The sequence below is a fragment of the Zingiber officinale genome, chromosome 10B (assembly GCF_018446385.1).
Source record: "Zingiber officinale cultivar Zhangliang chromosome 10B, Zo_v1.1, whole genome shotgun sequence".
In the NCBI taxonomy this organism is placed as follows: domain Eukaryota; kingdom Viridiplantae; phylum Streptophyta; class Magnoliopsida; order Zingiberales; family Zingiberaceae; genus Zingiber; species Zingiber officinale.
Window position 1 is genome coordinate 30,946,312 of NC_056005.1, and position 5,904 is coordinate 30,952,215.

The 5,904-nt window shown below is 37.6% G+C and overlaps 1 long non-coding RNA gene across 2 annotated transcripts; it reads left to right on the forward strand.

Annotated features, from left to right (window-relative positions):
• The first annotated feature begins 3,136 nt into the window (after positions 1-3,136).
• On the forward strand, positions 3,137-5,350 carry LOC122030069. Of its 2 annotated transcripts, none has more exons than XR_006125304.1 (3): positions 3,137-3,309; positions 3,439-3,696; positions 5,304-5,350. It is a non-coding gene; the product is annotated as an uncharacterized LOC122030069 (long non-coding RNA). The 2 variants fall into 2 exon arrangements; XR_006125303.1 differs by lacking the exon at positions 5,304-5,350 and adding an exon at positions 4,037-4,067.
• The last annotated feature ends 554 nt before the right edge of the window (positions 5,351-5,904 follow it).

Consider the following 5,904-nt stretch of genomic DNA (forward strand, 5'->3'; position numbering starts at 1 on the left):
GTCTCGGTCGACCGAACCATTTGTTCGGTCGACGAAACATTTAAAGTCGCAGTGTTTTAAAAAATTTATACATGTTTTTTAGGAAGTTTAAAGTAATTTTTAATAAGTTAAAGTAATTTTTAATAAGTTTAAAATAATTTAAAATAATTTTTAATAAGTTTAAAATAATTTAAAATAGTTTTTAATAAGTTTTGAAATAGTTTTTAAAATAATTTTTAATAATTTTAAAATAATTTTTGATAAGTTTTGAAATAATTTTAAAATAATTTTTAATAATTTTAAAATAATTTTTAATAATTTTAAAATAATTTTTAATAAGTTTAAAATAATTTTTAATAAATTTAAAATAATTTTTAATAATTTTTAAGATAATTTTTAATAAGTTTTGAAATAATTTTTAAAATAAATTTTAAAATAATTTTTAATAATTTTAAAATATTTTTTAATAAGTTTTGAAATAATTTTAAAATAATTTTTAATAAGTTTAAAATAATTTTTAATAAGTTTTGAAATAATTTTTAGTAATTTTAAAATAATTTATAATAAGTTTAAAATAATTTTTAAAATAATTTGTAATAATTTTAAAATAATTTTTAATAAGTTTTATTAAGTGTTTAAATAATTTTAAATTTTAATTAAGTTTTTAAAATAATTTTAATTAAGTTTTAATTAATTTTTATTATGTTTTAATATTGAAAAAGGTTATTGAACCCATGTTAGATTCAAACTTAGCTTTGGGTTAATTAAGCAGGCTTCCTAAGGATAAGCTTTCAGTTCAGTAGCGAGGCATACTGCCTACTTGGATATCATTAGACCACTTGTTGAAGGCTTTCCAAACTGTTCCCGCCCAAAAAACTTGATACTAAATTTTGGTCTAACTAGACCATGTTTGACTAGGGTAGCTTCAGTCAGATCCACTAAGTCTAGTGCACCAGGAAGAATTCCATATTCAGCCTAGACATGCCTTCGACAAAGCTTCCTTGACGTACTATCATCCCTATCCATTCTGATGCTATGTTATAGGGTTCGGTAAACTTTTTTCATCTAACCGTTCTAAGCAGAAATAAACCTAGTCCTAAGTATTGAGTTTGGTTAATCAAGTTGGTTGTATTATTTTTCTACTTGCTCCCCCTGAGTCATAGCTTAGATAAGGTCTATCTAAGTAATAGATTTGACTCTTAGGGACCAACTATAGATTTGGTTCAATTTGTTTGATTAAAAATTTTGTTTGAACCCATACTTGGACTTGCGTTTCATTATTTTGACTGATTAAAGATAAAGTATGATTTGTTTGTTTGTTTGGGTTTGTAACGGAGTCCTGATTTTTTGTACACGGCTCGTTGCGATCCAAGTACCATATTTAGACACTTGGATCCCATTTAGAACCTTTCCAACGTTTTCTTGAGTCGCTCAACTTGACCTTTCAAATTGGAATTTTCTTTCTCGAGTTTTTCAACTTGAGTTGAAGTTCCGACTTGAACTCGGTTAGTCGAGTCACTCAAGTTAACTTGTTGCTTAAGGTGGTCTATTTCCTTAAGTAACAAGTTATTTTGTTTTTCAGATTTCGATAATTTTTAAACAAACATTTAATTACTTTAAGTAAATTAGACTTGGAATAAATTGTTACCATTTTTGGATCTTCTGATCCATTGCTTTCGTCAGACTCGATGTCGATCTTGGATTCGTACTCTTCGTCGGACTCGGACCCGGAATCTTCGTTTCTTACCATAAATGCAAGATGGCTCGAGTGCTTCGTTTGCTCCGTGTCAGATTCGTCGGAAGAAGTTTCGTCCCATGTCGCTTGAAGAGCCTTCTTTTGTCTTGTTGATTTGGGTCTTTCTTCTTTCTGATTTGGGCATTCATTTTTGAAATGCCCCTTCTTGTTGCATCCATAACAGATCACTTCTGATTTGTTTTGGATCTGGTTCTGTCACGCCCCAGGTAGTCCCTGTCCGAAGAAATTTCGACAACATCTCCCCTGTACGGCGGACAATATGAAGCACAGTATACATATATCTCCATACCTCGGCCACACACGGCCGGAATAATACAATACAAATAAGAACAAGCCACGCAGTTTATATCAACATTCCACATAAGTCAACATATAATCAATCCACGCAGTTTAATAAGAAAAGACGATATAAAATTCGAAAATATATGTAAACATCCTACTCCACTACATCAAAGGAAAAACCAAATCCACGAAGTAATGAAAATATCTGCAGCGGAAAACAATAGTAGTAAACCTGAATGTTCAATGTCCACAATACAAACCCACAATACAAGTATATAAGATGCAAAAGCAAAATATAATCCGACAAAGAAAATCCTCGCAATAATGGGGCTAGCGACTGAAATATCTCCCGACGGTCTCAACCTGAAAAGTAGTAACAACGGGATGAGTTCAAAGAACTCAGCAGGTAATCCAATAGACATGTACAGCAATATATAACTACCAGTAATGTCCTAAGGTACAGTCTCCTAAACCATAGGATCTATAGTACAGTTTCCTGACAGTACCATCTATATAGTACAGTCTCCTAAGTATAACAGGTATGCAAGACTAAATAAACTGCAGTAACCAACAATAAGCATGAAATACAATCTACTGCAAGAATATAAGAAGTGCATAACTGAAATAAACTATACTCACCTGCGAGGCTCGGGCGAATGACTGTGAGCATACACAGATTGTGAGATCTCGGAAAATTTAAATAAATAGGGTTATTTCAGAAATAGCCTTATAGAATTTTTCCAGAATTTTTAGAAATTTTCTGGAAATTTTTCGGAGCTTGTACGGAGGATTTTGAGGGGATAGATCGATAAGTTCGGATAAAGCCTGTTTGGGATACCAATTTAAGTGAGAAAATGTTTTTATTATATAAATCCTTTTCCCTTTATTTCCTCCCCCAAATCGCCGATCCCGACCCGACCTTTCCCCTCTCTGCCGACGCGAACCTCCCTTCCTTCTCGGTTCTCTCTCGCGGACAAGCGACGGCGACGGGAGCAAGGGTCCAGCTCCGGCGATCGTCGATCTCGACCCAGGGGAGCAGTCGCTAGCGCAGATCCGGACGTGGGTGATTTTCTCCAGCCCTAGGTGAGAGCGCTGATCTTCTCTCGGCGTCATCGGCGCAGATCGGAGCTCGGAGCATAAGGGTTCCGATTCTCTCCTCCTCTGGTTTCCTTCAATCTCCGATTTCTTTCTTCTCAGCCGAGTCTGCCGATCCTTTTCTTCCCCGATCGACATCACTGGATTGAGTCGTGCCGCCCGATCGCCGGCGTGGAAGAGCAATTAGGGCTTCAAAGGTAAGCCATCGAAACTCTTCTTTCCTCTTGATTCATGGTTGGGTTCTTGTTGATTCATGGGTTAGCGCTCTATTCTGGTGTTGTGTGATCCGTGATCTCCATTGATTGAACCCTTCTTGATCCGATCAGGAGGCGAGGTCCTGTTCTGTGAAGGCGATCTTGGATTCCCTCTGTGTCGCTGCTGATTGAGGTCTCGGGTGAATTGGGAAAGAACTCCAGCAGAGGTTGCTGTGAGTTTTCTGATCCAGCAAGGTGAAGATCTGTTTTGGTTCTTGCTGTGGTGTTTTTGGCTTCGGCAGACACCTCATCCAGCCAGCTCAGTTTGGATCGGCAGTCATCCATACCTCAGTGTACTTGATACAGCACCTAGTTCAGCTGGGAATTGAGGTATGTGTAGGGATTTTGATACATGTGTAGTGTTGATTTAGGGTTAGGTTTGAAATGAATTGTGGTTGGAACATGTTATAGATTATGTGTTAGATGATTAGGTATGATCTTGATACCTATTGATAATTAATTATCATTAGGTTGTGTAGATTAATTAGGTTATATGGATTTAGGTTTGATTTGCTAATCTAGTGGTTGATTAGGGATTAGGAAACTATCCTTAGTCAACCGTTAGAAAGGTTGTGGATATGGTTTAGGGTTGTTCCTAAATTTCTACTTAAGCTTTATTTAGCTATTTGTTAGTATTCTAGCTAAATAAAAGGTAAATGTATTTACACAGGACTCTGATTCGAGACGAGCATCTCGATATTGGATTAGGACCGGATTGTACCTTCTATTCGAGGCGGGTACCCTTTGACTTATCTTTTGATACTGTCTTATGATATGTATAGTTTATATATAGTTGCTAGTGATAGGTGGTAGATTTATTTCTTCCCTGGTCTTAGCTAGTTGATACCTATCACATGCTTCATCTGTTAGTTGCCTTACTTCAGGATTGGATATTTACCTCCTGCCATGTATATATATGTTCATAGAGATGCATGTCCATAGTGCTCTACTCTACCGGATTAGTTGCTTTACATGTGGGATACATGCTCTTGGATTCATGATACTTACATCATTGTTATATGTGATATCTTTGAGTTTATGCTGTTTATATCATGGTTATATATATATGCGTTTACCTTTTGGGCACCCGCATATATGGAGGAGGCTATGTTCAGGTATGACATACTGTAGCATCATGCACCATCCTGCATGATTGCATGCTGGGCGATTGACGACTCCATTATTGTTGAGCTCGCCTACGGCTACACGGCCTCGCACACAACGTGACCACCGCATGGGTAGTGGCACACACCTGTGGTGTATGGCGCTTGCTCAGAGCGCCCGCTGGTCCGCCATGGGTAGTGTGACCGCAGCGTGGTAGCGGATGGATCCCTCCCGTCATTGCGCATCGAGTTGAGAGCGCACGCCCTCACTATGTTTGAGGTAGGAGGATAGGTGTACTCACAACATCCCGTCCACTCGGTCACTCATCGGGGTAGTGACGACAGAGTGCACGGTGTCACAGCTCTACCTACTCGCCTCGCCATCGCGTGTGAGACGACCGACTAGCGTCTGGGTGACCATGTCATATTGCATCATATGCACAGATTGCATTTATTGTGATTGTTGCATATTGGATGATGCACTTGGGTGACTGCATATGATTGACATGCATACAGGATACATGCGTATTTGTTCTGACTATCTTTATCTGTGTATATCCACAGTCATTCGCCCAAGCCTCGCAGGTGAGTACAGTTTATTTCAGTTATGCATTTCTTATTATTCTTGCTGTAAACTATATTACATGCTTCTGGTTACTCATTACAGTTTATTCAGCTATGCATACCTGATATATTGTTAGGAGACTGTACTGTAGGTCCTATGGTTTAGGAGACTGTACCTTAGGATATTACTGGTAGTTATATGTTGCTGTACATATCTATTGGATTACCTGCTGAGTTCTTTGAACTCACCCCGTTGTTACTATTTTTCAGGTTGAGGCCGTCAGGAGAGATTCCAGTCGCTAGCCCCATTATCACGAGGATTTTCTTTGTCGGATTATATTTTGCTTTTGCATCTTATATACTTGTATTGTGGGTTTGTATTGTGGACTTTACATTGCACATTCGGGTTTGCTACTTTTGTTTTCCGCTGCGGTTGTATTTCCATCACTTCGTGGATTTGTTTCTTCGTTGTAGTGGAGTAGGCTGTTTACATATATCTTCGAGGTTCTATATCGTCTTTCTTTATTAAACTGCGTGGATTGATCATATATTATATCTGTGTGGAATGTTGATATAAACTGCGTGGTTTGTTTCTTATTTGTATTGTATTATTCCGGCCGTGTGTGGCCGAGGTATAGAGATATATGTATACTGAGCTTCATATTGTCCGCCGTACAGGGGAGATGCTGCCGAAATTTCTTCGGATAGGGACTACCTGGGGCGTGACAATTTTTGGTATCAGAGCATGGGTTACGATGCTCTGTATTTTCTTTTTATCTGATACCAATTTTTTTGGTATCAGAGCTAGGCTCACGATACTTGCTCTTCGTTTTGGATTTTCGAGGTTTATCTGATACCAATTTATTTGGTA